Source organism: Lissotriton helveticus, chromosome 8 (assembly GCF_964261635.1).
Source record: "Lissotriton helveticus chromosome 8, aLisHel1.1, whole genome shotgun sequence".
Taxonomy (NCBI): Eukaryota; Metazoa; Chordata; class Amphibia; order Caudata; family Salamandridae; genus Lissotriton; species Lissotriton helveticus.
In genome coordinates this window covers 1,246,791,183-1,246,805,145 of record NC_136069.1, presented here as the reverse complement: position 1 = coordinate 1,246,805,145, position 13,963 = coordinate 1,246,791,183, and the positions used below count along the sequence as shown (strand labels likewise).

At 49.9% G+C, this 13,963-nt stretch overlaps 1 protein-coding gene across 1 annotated transcript in view; it reads right to left on the bottom strand.

Annotated features, from left to right (window-relative positions):
* HERC2 (HECT and RLD domain containing E3 ubiquitin protein ligase 2) overlaps positions 1-13,963 on the bottom strand; it is a 1,611,099-nt gene that overhangs the window by 448,806 nt on the left and 1,148,330 nt on the right.

Here is a 13,963-nt window from a genome sequence, read left to right as displayed (position 1 = left end):
AAACGTCCTTTCGGTAAAAAATGTACCCCTATAACCTATCAGCGATCTGCATAAGAATTGGCATTACTAGACTTCCCATCACTCTTCTGTACAGGAAGTGATATCACTGTATTTCCCATCATACACCTGCACAGGACGTGACACTATTTCCCATCATCCATTTGCAGAGCAAGTGACTTCACTTGTTTCCCAACGAATACCCTGTGTTCCTCCCAGCACCCAGGACTTATTTAATGGCGGCTGGAGTGTGGACGTACTGCGGGCACGCTAAATGCAAGCCAGTTTGCGCCTGTACCGTGCCAAGTGCCAGGAACCCTTGTTCTCCTTCTACCCATGGCACCTTGCAATGTTCCTCCGTGCACTCAACACTGGATGCCAGTCGCGGCACTGCTGCCACAACACACCACACAAGACAGAAGTGGCGTTCACATGCACCTCCTGCAAGTTCTAATGCACTCTCCCACAAACTACACCAACTACTCCTGCACCAACAGCACCCAACTTGCTCACACACAAAGCAGCCACCCAAACCAAATAACAACAAAAAAATGCCATACTTGCATGCATGCTCCTTTTCACCCACTTACTTACTCACCAAACCCGCCACAGAGATATGGGACCTACTGCATTCCAGTTATGCTCTTCCTCAAGAAAGCATGGCTAAACCCAAGGTTAGTACCAGACAGCACCACAGCCATCCTCAACGGCTACAATATTGGCAGGCAAGACTGTCGCCATCATATTCAAAGGTACAATGCTGGATGCCTATTGGACCAGATTTTCTTCTCAATTAGCAACATCACCGCTGACAAACCAGCAACTATGACCTGGACAGACCATGCCACATCCGTTTCAGCATATCCATTCCGCCCCACCACAGACCTACCACCACCAGAACCACCCGCCATAGCTTGAAAAAGGCCACAGAAGAGAAGGCGAACACACCAGCAAATTGCCGGAAGCCATCACGAACCTCAACAGCTGAATCACAACATGCACCGAAACCCTGGCTCCCCTCTAACACAACCCAGTGGCAAGAGCCTTATCCCAGGCTAGATGGTACACAGAGGGACTCAGGTTGACAAAACACCACTGTAAGTAACAAGAGTGCAAATGGAGAACAGGTCAAGACACAGCAGATAAACATCTTCAAGTCAGCCAAAAGACACTACCACCAAAAGACACTACCACCAGCAGATACGGAACACCAAGTGCACAGCTCTTGTAGATTGCATCAATGCCAACACTAACAGCTGCAAGGAATCTTCACAATCAAAGATTTCACTGCACTTCCTACCACCTCCAGCAACATCACCTTCTCACAAGACCTTTGCAACAAACTTTCAGAATTCTACTGTAACAAAATCACTTCCATATACAGCAACTTAAACCCTTAACCGGATGCTGTCACTGGTGGAACCAGACTTCCCATCACAGGAGATGAATGAACCCTGATCTTGTGACCTGCCATCACCAGTGTTGTAAAGGTGGCTTCCATAAAGACCATCCACTTGGGGGGCTCCATCTGACCCTTACCCCCACCACACCTTCAGCAAAGGACGGAGCAGCGAAGCACTAACACCCATCCTCAATGCTTCCATCGACTCAGTCATATTTCTGGACACCTGTAAACATGTCACTGTTGATAAAGTACATTGACTCACAGGAAATCTTAGATCGTTCCCAGTATGGATTTCGCGCCGGTCACACGATGAATCTGCCCTCATTGCAGCCACTGACTGCATTCGGTTGAAGGTGGACCAAGGGGGCTCGGCAGTGTTGATTCTATGTCAGGACCGGAGGCTTCAGATTATGCTTTTCCTTCTTCGCTGTTTATTACAAATACAAAACACAGCAGCCCAGAAAAGCACTGAAATTAGAAAAATGACTGAATAGACTCCAACACGGAGATCTAGTAACATGTAGTAATCAAAACAAGGAAAAAACTACATTTCCCATCAAGTCCGTGAGTAACCACAACAATAGTCCTTTCACAGTGTCCACCGCACGAAGATAGGGCGTCTCTCTTGTGTTCCCTTCCTCTTTCTTCGCTGCTTCGCAGCCAGTTAAGTCCCTTGCTCTTTTCTCTTGCCTGGGTTACTGGGTTGAGGGTTAAATTGTATGCTTTGGGTTTCTTTTTTGCTGTTCCACGCTTGCGTGGCTGTTTGGGGGACTCTGTTATTTTATTGTGCAGCTTTTTTTCCCTACAGAGCCCCTGTTATCATCGCGGGGACGCTTTCGCCCCTCACGCGATGTCCCCGTCTGGATCGCGGCCCTGATTCGGCCGCTAGGGGGAGCCGTCGCGTCTCGTTCTCCTCCGCGCGGTTCCTCTCACGGAAGGGGGCCGCGCTGAGGAGAAGGAGCTGCGCCGGAGCCTCGCCTTTGCCGCCTCACCCGGACGCCCGTTTTCGGGCTGTACTGTCCCAAAATAGCATTTCTGACGCCCCGGACGCGGTCTGTAAGGCGGGTTACCGCTTTGTACGCCTGCGGGCTGTATCTTAACGGCACCATAGCGGTTTTCACCGCGTTGACACGCTACATCCCTAGTTAGGGGCCCGCTCTGAAGAGCCTTGCTGTAAGCGCGCAGGGGGGGCGGCATCGACCCGGTCCTTGTGAGGGTCGGCACGCTTGGAGGCGGGTGCTGCCTCGATAGGTCTGGTCCCCAGCCACCTCATCTGTTAGCCTCTGGCTGCCCCATACCCGGGTACTGTGTTGCCCACGAACTCTTAACCCTTGCCTATCACCATTTGTGCCTATCCTTGTGAGACCAGGGTTGGTGGTCATGGCTGACGGGTACTACGTGGAGGAGGAAGAGTCCCACCAATATCTTAATGATGATGATTTCTATGAAGCTGTCGACAGCTCCATTTATAGGTGCGTGCAGGAGATAGTAGGTCCCATGGAGGACAGGCTCTCGACGCGCATTGTAGAGGAATGCGCAAAGCTAGGTCAAGCGCACTTGGGGCCCTCTGGAGGCAATTCTGCGTCCTCGGAGGGGGCACCCCCTGCTCCTAAGAAGGCTTGCAGGGAGGCTGCTGGGGCCCCTCAGGGGGTGGATAGGTGTGCCTTTGAATGCCTGCGGGATGCTTTTCTGGCAAAGGCGACAGATCCTACCCCTGCGCCGGCCCCGGCTCCGGGTCCTTCGGGCCAGACTGCGACGGCCCCTTCCTCCCCGGGAGGGCTCTCGCCGGTGGATACGGACGACGACGACGAGTCGGTGAGATCGTGGCGGCCGTCCGGCTCTGCGGCGGAGTTACCACAGGATAGCTCGGGCATGCTGGATCCGGATGAGATTGTTCATCCGCGATCGGCCGCTTGGGTGCCTGGGGACAAGGTCGCGAAGTTTGTGGCGGCGCGCCTACGCAAACCACTCGAGAAGGAGGCACGGAGTTGTCTGAGGGGCGAGTGTCCCCGCCCTACCCTGGAAGGGAAGGTCGCCATGACACCTGAATTGGATGGTAAGATGGCCACATTCATGGCGAAATTTGTCAAAGACCCCCGTAAGGGGATTGACCGTTCCTGGCGTTCCTGTCAGGATAAGCTGCTTGACGCCATAGGCCCCATTACCAAGATACTGGATATGGCCGAGGAGGCCAAAGTTTCTGGCAATCCCATTTCCCCAGACGTGCTCTCGAGTTGGGCGCAGAGGGTGGTCATCTTCCTGGGGAACGCCAACTGCGCCCTCTCGACGGAGCGTCGCCGATCCCTACTGATTAAACTTGACCCCAAGTTAGGGGATCTGGCCTCTTCGGAGGCGGGCGCGGTGGCGCAGGGCGGCTTGTTTGGGGACCCTTTTATCAAGGAGCTGGGCAAGTTCGTCAATACGTTTACCTCCCTAGATAGGGCCCAGTCCAACATCAAGAGGGTGTTTCACCAGCGTTTTTCCCGAGGGGCCGGTCGCGGTAGGGGCCACGCGACCGGCCGTGGAGGCCAAAGTTTACCCAACAAAGGGCAAGGCTCCGGCAGAGGCCAGTACAACACGTCGGCGAACTACACTAACTTTTACCCGACGAGAGGCCAGCGCTTCAAGGGGCGCGGAGGTGGTTTCCGGAACGACGCCGGTGGCAACAGTTCCCATGGTGAGTGTAATACCTGCGAGTCAGGTGCGCATTGGGGGTCGCCTGGCGGGTTTTCTGAACGCTTGGGCAGCGATTACATCGGATGCATGGGTGCTGCAGACGGTGCAGGGATTCCACATAGAGTTCTACGATCAGCCTTGTCAGCTAAGGGCGCCACACCCCATGGTGTTTTCACAGGCGGATGCCACCTTGATCGACGAGGAAATCTCGGCCTTATTACGCAAGGGGGCCATCTGCCATGCAGTACGCCATCCTTTCGGCTTCCTCAGCAACGTTTTCCTAGTGGAAAAGACGGACGGGGGACAGAGACCCGTGATCAACCTCAGGGATTTCAACGGGTGGCTAGTTTACCACCATTTCAAGATGGAGGGAATCCATCTGCTCCGGGACGTTCTACTCCCGGACGACTGGATGGTCCGGTTGGACCTCAAGGATGCGTATCTAGTCGTACCCATCCATCCTCCCCATCGACGGTTCCTTCAGTTTCTCTGGAGGGACAAAGTCTACGAATTCACCGCCCTTCCATTCGGGCTTTCGTCGGCTCCTTGGTGCTTCACCAAGTTGCTACACCCGGCGATAGAAACCCTGCGATGTCAGGGGATCCGGATGGTGGTCTATTTGGACGACATCCTGCTGATGGACCAGTGTCCAAGCAAACTGCTTCTCCAGCTCAATCGCACAATTTCCTTGTTGCAAGGTCTGGGGTTCGTCATCAACGAGGACAAGTCGGTTCTTTCACCTTCACAGACGATGACATTCTTAGGTTTCGTAGTGAACTCAGTACAGGCCTCGCTCAGCCTTCCCTCGCGGAAGATGGCCAAAATCCGGCATGTACTGAAGCAAACGATTTCGAAGTCTCACACCTCCCTGCGGCAGATTGCCAGAGTGGTAGGACTTCTCTCCTCCTCCATCCAGGCAATCTTCCCGGGGCCCCTGCATTATCGTGCCCTTCAACGCCTCAAGGCGCACCATCTCAGGAAGGGTCTGTCCTACGACCAGCTGGTCCCGCTCTCACGGGAAGTAAAGGGAGAGATGGCCTGGTGGCTCTCCCATATGGAAGCATGGAACGGCCGGGCGATTTTCGGCTCCGTTCCGGATCTAGTCATCGAATCAGACGCCAGCAGGTCCGGTTGGGGCGCCCGCTGTGGAGATTTTTCTACAGGCGGCGTGTGGTCTTCCGAGGAACAAGGTCTCCACATCAATTGCTTGGAGCTGCTGGCGGGCTCCTTCGCAATCCGTTGTTGGACCAAGGACATGGCGAAATCGTGTGTCCTTCTGCGGATGGACAATGTCTCAGCGGTTCGTTATGTGAACCATCTGGGCGGTCCTCGGTCCCGAGCTCTGGCGGACCTAGCAACGGAGTTTTGGGACTATTGTCTATCCCATCGGGTCTCGGTGACGGCGGAATACCTTCCGGGCCGGGACAATCAAGTTGCGGACTGGCACTCGAGGTATCTGCGAGATTCCAGTCTGTGGAAGTTGGACACCGCGGTGTTCCAATGGTTGAACAACCTGTGGGGTCCGCTCTCGGTGGACCTGTTTGCGTCCCGTCTGGATTTCCAGTTACATCGTTTTTACAGTTGGAGGCCGGATCCGCTGGCGGAAGCCACAGATGCGTTCCTCCAGGATTGGAGTCGGGGGAAGCCGTATGCGTTTCCCCCCTTCTCGATGGTTCTGCGCACGGCGGCCCAACTCCGCCGCCAGAAGGCAGAGGTGATCTTGGTGACCCCGTTTTGGAGGTCTCAAGTCTGGTTTCCGGTTCTTCTGGAACTTTCCTGGGATTCTCCAATCCTACTCCCCAGTCTCCCTCATCTCCTTCTCAATCCGAACGGGGAGCCTCACCACCTCGTGCTGCGAGACTCTCTCCGCCTCATGGCATGGCGGCTTTCCGGAGACGCTGGTCGCTCCCGGGCCTTTCGGACTCCGCTCACAACCTGTTGTCCAAGGCCTGGGCCGGGAGTACTGCAAAGAGGTACCGCTCCGCTTGGACCAGGTGGGTTCGTTGGTGTCTTCGACGAAACCTGGATCCCTTGGTCGCAGGAGTTGTTCCCATCTTGAATTTCTTGGCAGACCTGGCGGTGGAAGGTTTAGCATACCGCACCATTAATGCGATCAGGTCAGCGATTTCAGCGGCTCACGAGCCGGTGGACGGGGCTCCTGTGGGGGAGCATCCTCTTGTTTGTAGACTCCTGCGGGGAGTGAGGCTGTCCCTGCCCCCGGAGCCACGCTATTCGGTTCTATGGGATGTGAATGTGGTTCTGAATCTTTTTCTTTCCTGGCAACATAACAGGTATCTTTCCCTGAAGGAGTTATCCGCAAAATTGGCTATGCTCCTATGCTTGGTATCGTGCCGTAGAGTTTCGGATGTCAGGGCTCTTGACGTTTCTGCTAGGATTTTTTCACCGGAAGGGGTGACTTTTACTGTGGGTCGTCGTACAAAGTCTGCGACGCGGTCGATTTCTTACCCAGCATTCGAGGAGGTACCCAAACTCTGCGTGGTTCATTGCCTTAAGACATACGAGGATGTCACCCTTGAGCTTCGCCCTCCGGGCGAGAGACAGTTGCTTATAGCCCTGCGTAAGCCACACAAGGCGGTCTCTTCCCCCACCATAGCCAGATGGGTGCGGTGGGTGTTGCAGGAAGCTGGCATTGACACTAAGATGTTTGGCGCTCATTCGGCCAGGGGGGCCATGGCCTCGAAGGCTTTCTCGCTGGGTGCGCGTTTGGAGGATTTGATCCGAGCTGCAGATTGGTCCTCTGATTCCACCTTTAAACGGTTTTATTTTAAACCAGTGGTGGATGTTGCGCATTTGGTGGTCAGTAAGCTTTGAACAAGCATAATCTGAAGCCTCCGGTCCTGACATAGAATCGAAATTTGCCTAGCTTAGTAACGGTAAGTTTCAATTCTATTAAGGACACGGAGGCGAGGATTATCCCTCCCGGTCCTTCGGAGGAGATCCCACCCGTATGGCTGTAAGTAAACACTTTATTATTCTTGGTATGCCTGGTATTACTGCATTTTTTGTGGGTACTTGCCATTGTTGTTTGCTACCCGTCCTATTGGCTTTACAACGCTTACACTGGTGTGTTTTTTACTCCACTAGGTAATGAAGGTTCGAAGCAGGACCGTTGATGTGTCGGCGTGACTCGCGCGAAGAAAGAGGAAGGGAACACAAGAGAGACGCCCTATCTTCGTGCGGTGGACACTGTGAAAGGACTATTGTTGTGGTTACTCACGGACTTGATGGGAAATGTAGTTTTTTCCTTGTTTTGATTACTACATGTTACTAGATCTCCGTGTTGGAGTCTATTCAGTCATTTTTCTAATTTCAGTGCTTTTCTGGGCTGCTGTGTTTTGTATTTGTAATAAACAGCGAAGAAGGAAAAGCATAATCCTCGCCTCCGTGTCCTTAATAGAATTGAAACTTACCGTTACTAAGCTAGGCAAATTTCGATTCTGCTTGATTTATTGGCAGCATTCAACACCGTCTCTCCAGCGCGCATGGTCCAAAATCTGCAGGAAGTGGGGGTCACGGGAAAAGCCCTGCAGCTTCTCCATTCCCTTTTAACAGGTGGAATGCACACAGTCAGTTGCAGAGGCTTCAGAACAAAAGCGTTTGCCCTCCCATGTGGGGGGTCCCTCAGAGCTCTTCGCTTAGCCCTACTGTTTTTAATCTTTATGTGACCACTCTGGCCAAACTGGTGACATCCTATGGATTCCAGGTGCTCTCCTACGTGGACGACACCCAAATTAATGTTTCCGTCACAAACGACCTACATTTAGTCACAAAGATGTTTAATCTATGCATGTCAAGCATCAGTCGCTGGATGAAGGGCAATTCTCTAAAGATCAACACAGACAAGACAGAGGTACTAGTTTTTGGACCACAGAACTCCATCAGGTCTAATGCCTGGTAGCCCGCAGAATGCGGGCCCTTCCAGCCCCGGTAAAAAAAGCAAAAAATTTGGGAGTCATTTTTGATGAGGGCCTGACCTTTGATGCCCAAGTAAATCGTACAGTTGGTACATGTTTCTATATTTTAAGAACCCTCAGAAAGGTGCTTCCACTCATTCCCTGTGAACTACATCGGCCCACTATCATCGCACTGATTACCTCTTGTTTTGATTACTGCAACGCCCTGTACCTCAATATCACTGTTATGTCACTGAATAAGCTCCAGGTGGTACAGAGCGCCAGAGAGGGGATCCGTACCTTACACTGGCTCCATATCTGGGAGCGTATTTCATTCAAGGTTTTATGTACGGTTTATAAGGCCATGCATAGGAAAGGCTCGCCCAAACTCAAATCCTTGTTTTAATGGTATACTCCAAGGAGGACTTTGAGATCATCCACTCAGAACAAATTGGTCTCGCCCAGATTTCGCAGATCCAGATGGGGCGGCTGCTCCTTCTCGATTGCTGCTGTCAAACTCTGGAACTCACTGCCCCCTGCCATTGTCAACGCTAGCTCTCTTTCTGCTTTCAGGAAACTACTGAAAACATGGCTATTCCCCTCTCAATCAGCTGTGGCGCTTTTCCTTTTGCTTTTGTCTGCCCAGTGCCTTGACACCTTCGGGTATAGTGTGCTTTACAAATACTACCCTATCCTATGCCCCTGCTCAAGAAACTAACTCTGACCCAGTCACACTTTCCAAATACAGACCCAGCTCCCTCCTACCATACCTGGTAAATGTCTTACAAAAACTAAACCGACACCTCAATCACCTCGAGCTACTCAACGCAATGCAGTCTGGATTCAGGCCCAAGCACAGTGCAGAAACAGCACTCCTCACTGCCACAAACGACATCCACCTGATCCTTGACAGAGGAGACATGGCAGCTCTCATTCTCCTGGCCCCTCTGCAGCATTTGACATGGTCTCATACTCCATCCTCATTAGGCGTCTGCACAAGTGGCATCCAAGGACATGTTATCTGGGGGATCTGCTCCTTCTTAGAAAATAGAACATAAGCGGTCAGCCTGGCATTTTTTTACTCCTTGGAAGACCGCAAACTCATCTGCGGAGTGCCTCAAGGTTCATCGCTCAGGCCCACCTTCTTCAACACACACAACTTCTCTGGCCAATGTCATACGCGCACACAATATCAACATCCTCTCCTATGCCAGCACCACGCAACTCATTCTGTCCCTCTCAGACAAGACCCCCAACACAAGAAACAAGCTCACCGCTTGTATGACTGAAGTTGCTAACTGGATGAAAGCCTGACAAGGCGGAAGTAGTAATCTTCAGCAAGAACACCTCACCAAGGGACTGCAATTGGTGGCTTGCCAAACTCTGAACCAACCCACACACACAGAAGCCATGCTAGGAACCTCGGAATAATCAGACAGTAATCTGGACTTAACTTCACAAATCAAAGTTGTCATAGCATTCTGCTTACACACCCCAAAGATGCAGAGATAGATCTTCAAATGGTTACCTAGCAACACTAAAAAATATCACCCACGCCCTAGTCACCAGCTGGACTATGGTAACATGCTCTATGCCAGGATCTGAAAGAACCTGACTAGAAGACAACAAACCATTCAGAACTTGGCAGCTAGTCTCATCCTCAACCTCCCACACAGAATTCACGGAGTTCCACTGGCTTCCAATACACAAACACGCTCAATTCAACCCCCCCCCCACCCACTCAGGCCCCACCTACCTGAACAATCGCATCTCATTCCACCAACCACCCACACACCTCTACTCCGCAGGACTCCTATTTCCACATATCCCACTCATACAAAGAACCGGATCAAGAGGATGGGCGTTCTCTTACATCGCTCCCAAAGTATGGAAAGGCCTCCCACTCCACATCAGAGCCTCCTACTCTCTTGAATTCTGCAAGAAGCTGAAGACCTGACTTTTCAATTAACCAACCTACCATAGGCAGGGCTGGTTGAACACAGACCTGCACAATGTCAGCATACCCTCGCAGGTGATAGTGTGCTTTACTAATACACATAACATAGATGCTGTCAGGCTTATGCCCTAGAAATAGCTTTTTGCTTGTTGCTATACCTAAGGTACGTTAGACCAACAGCTGTACTATGTCAATAACTGTCATATGGTGACAAGGAATGGACATAAGGCCTACAGCATGCACTTCATAAGGACATGAAACAGCAAAGATGTCTCTATGAGCTAATATTTTAATATAAATGAAATCTGCGTAATGTGACAAGCTTCACCGTTTGCTGCCTCGTCCCACCCTGGTGAGATGATACTACCATGGCGGACTCAACCTAAAGCAGGAGCCAACCTGAAGGAGTTCTCAGAAACACATTTTTTCTCTGCATAAGATACTTGGATCCATTTCTATATCTAAAACCATTTACGATATACCACAAAGTATCCTTTATTCAGGTGGTATCCTAGACTTGAGTAAAAAATACCACAAGGTAATCTCAGAGGACTTACGTGGTTACTATGACCTGCACGTACCACTGCGTCGTCATGTCAACATGTTTAAGCCCTTCTATTAGAGCCTAAGAGAGGTCTCAGGCATTTCTCAGGGCTAGATATCTGTAACCATATATGAAAATTAATTGTATGAACTCCCTCAGGTTAGCCCCTCGAGGTTGAGTCCACCCTAGTAGTATCATCTCACCAGGGTGGGACGATGCGCAAATGATGAAGCATGTCGCATTACTTGAGTGAGCCTACCTCGTCCAATTCTTGGAATTAGCCACTTTTATTTAGGATTATTAGTAGTAGGTAGACAAGATCAAACAAACTAGGGCTATGGCGATTATCCCCTATACATGACAAGAGGGTGTCTAATCGTTTTAGAAATGTGAATTTGCCTGAGGCCTGACCCCAAGTTTACTTTTGGGAAGGGTGGCAGTGACTATGTAAGGGATATAAAAGTGAAAAGTGATAAACCCAGCCTTGGAAGGCTACAGAGCCCATCTGCAGCTACTCTTTCAGAATAACATAGGATTATTCATTCCTTCTGCATTGGGACCTACTTCTGTTCCCACAAAATAAGACTTCAGTGGCGTCATCCAATTATAGGGAACCTCAGATCAGGAGTGGAGACAAAGCCTCACTTAAGAAAAAAGTGTTTGAAGGGCTTAGAAATAAAACTGCTTGACCCAGATTTACCAACATTTTATGCTCGATTTGCATCACAAAAGTGATGCAATTCTGAGCAAAATATTTATTTTGGATTTAGTTTCCACCCCAAAACCAAAGGTGGTGATGGACGGAGCGTTGACAATACAAACACTCAGCCTCAGTCAACTGATCTGGGTTTAATCCATCACCGTTCTTTAGCTCACTCCGCCACCCCAGTTCAGACATGGCCATATGCAAATCAGTCTGACCCTGTGCCTCATGGGGGAACAGTCCAGCCCAAACTGCCAAGCCATGTCTTCCCTGGACCGGAATCAAGCTTCCCAGGACCGGTTTCTGGCATTACAGCCGTCTTCAGCCGGGCTTGCTTGACTCCAGTGGCAAAGTGAGCAAGGGACTCACGTCTGAGCATACCCTGCCAACTTAGTGCGAACAAAGAAAAACCAAAGGTGGTGATGGACGGAGCGTTGACAATACAAACACTTACCCCCAGTCAACTGATCTGGGTTTAATCCATCACCGTTCTTTAGCTCACTCCGCCACCCCAGTTCAGACATGGCCAAATGCAAATCAGTCTGACCCTGTGCCTCATGGGAACTGGAGTCAAGCAAGCCCGGCTGAAGACGGCTGTAATGCCAGAAACGGTCCTGGGAAGCTTGATTCCGGTCCAGGGAAGGCATGGCTTGGCAGTTCGGGCTGGACTGTTCCCATGAGGCACAGGGTCATACTGATTTGCATATGGCCATGTCTGAACTGGGGTGGCGGAGTGAGCTAAAGAACGGTGATGGATTAAACCCAGATCAGTTGACTGGGGGTGAGTGTTTGTATTGTCAACGCTCCGTCCATCACCACATTTGGTTTTGCTTTGTTCGCCATAAGTTGGCAGGGTATGCTCAGACGGGAATCCCTTGCTCACTTTGCCACTGAATTCAAGCAAGCCGGGCTGAAGACAGCTGCAATGCCAGAAACCGGTCCTCGGAAGCTTGTTTCCGGTCCAGGGAAGGCATGGCTTGGCAATTCGGGCTGGACTGTTCCCATGAGGCACAGGGTCAGACTGATTTGCAAATGGCCATGTCTGAACTGGGGTGGCAGAGTGGGCTAAAGAACGGTGATGGATTAAACCCAGATCAGTTGACTGGGGGCGAGTGCTTGTATTGTCAACGCTCCGTCCATCACCACCTTTGGTTTTGCTCTGAAAGTAAAGCAAAACAGCACTTTGTGCTACTTCTCAAGACTTTGTGTCCAGTGGGTGTTACATTGGAGGTAAAATGGGAGTTCACATGCAACCATTCATGGTTTTAGACGCAGACCCCTATCTTCTAATATTAAAAGATTGAGCTTTGTACAAAAAATGATGCCTCTTTGAAGCAAACATTAAGAAGTGCTTTTATTTCTCCTAACGTTTCACACTTTGTATGTATGCAGCACTGTACATCACACATTCAAAGTGGGAAACGTTTTTAGGTATTTTGTACTGGAAGGATACCTTTCAATTGCAAAACCTATGCTAGACTCAATCAGACATAATTGCACTATGCTGCAAAGGTGTCTGCTGGTGCTCGGCATCCTGATTGTGCCCCAGCGCTAGGGAGAGAGCAGGATAGTGGCATATCTTAGTAGATATGGCGCTTTCCTGTTCTCTCACATTTGTTTCTGCGCTCACTGTGTGGTAAATTTGCAAACAAGGGCCTTTACAGCCACATCTGCGCATAAATATGCTCCCCTTTAAAAATCTAGAAACAGTGCAGTGTTCATTCACATCTCCCACAACTTGCCCACTGCACTGCTACACATTTTTATGGACTAGAATAGGTGTCTCTTCTTCAGGTACAATCTCCTTATCACGTTCAGCTTGAGCAGGCTCTGGTTTAATTCCCACCTGATAAATTCAACCTTCCGGAGAAGGTTCTTCTCATGCAAAATCTGCGTCTCACTTTTGCAAAGAAACAGTTTAGTGCATGTATGAAACAGCCTCACCCTTGTAAGAGATGCATTCATGTCCACGTAGCAATGCATCAAAGGATAACTATAATGGGAACACCTGCTGCAACTCTCATAATAGCCAAAGGAGAGTCTATAATTTCATGATGGTGAAGCAGCCATTTGCAAAAAGGGATTTTGATGCCACCTTTAAACTGAATGTAAACTTCACAACCCATGAAGTGCAATGCAAGCACTACTTAGACATGCGCTGCACTCAACTGTTTCCTGCACTAGACTCCACTTCGGACTACCAATCCAACAGATTGCCCGTAGTGATGTTAAAGCACCACAGTGGCAAGATAGAAAGCTAGTCATTTGCAGAATTGCACGTGGTCAAGAAAGGAGAGGATTTTGGATACCAGATGGCTTTCTATTTCAACGGGTATACTTCTGGTTTACAGACAAAAATAATTCTGAAACGCGTATTAAAGGTACTTACTTTAGAATGCTTAATTTAAGCAAAAGAAAATATAAAATTAATTCAGTCCAGTCAATAGCAAGAAATAGGATAAAATGATGGTGGTTAAAAGGGCCAAAGCGTAAACAACATTTGGTCATTCAGTCCAAGCAGAACCATATACAAAACACAGGCAACAGTGGCTCATGCTGTCATAATTACATTAATCCAAACGGCCTAGCGTCATTTATTCCCTGAAAATATGGTGGATAATCACTTAAAAACCTATATTTGTTATATAAATATGAACCCAACAATCAAAGCTTTAAGACCTTTGTGAAGCATAACACAGGTAGTATTTTCTAAGAAGTTGTTTTGAAGAATACAGTAACAGCTTGAATAAGTGCGCATGTCTGACTC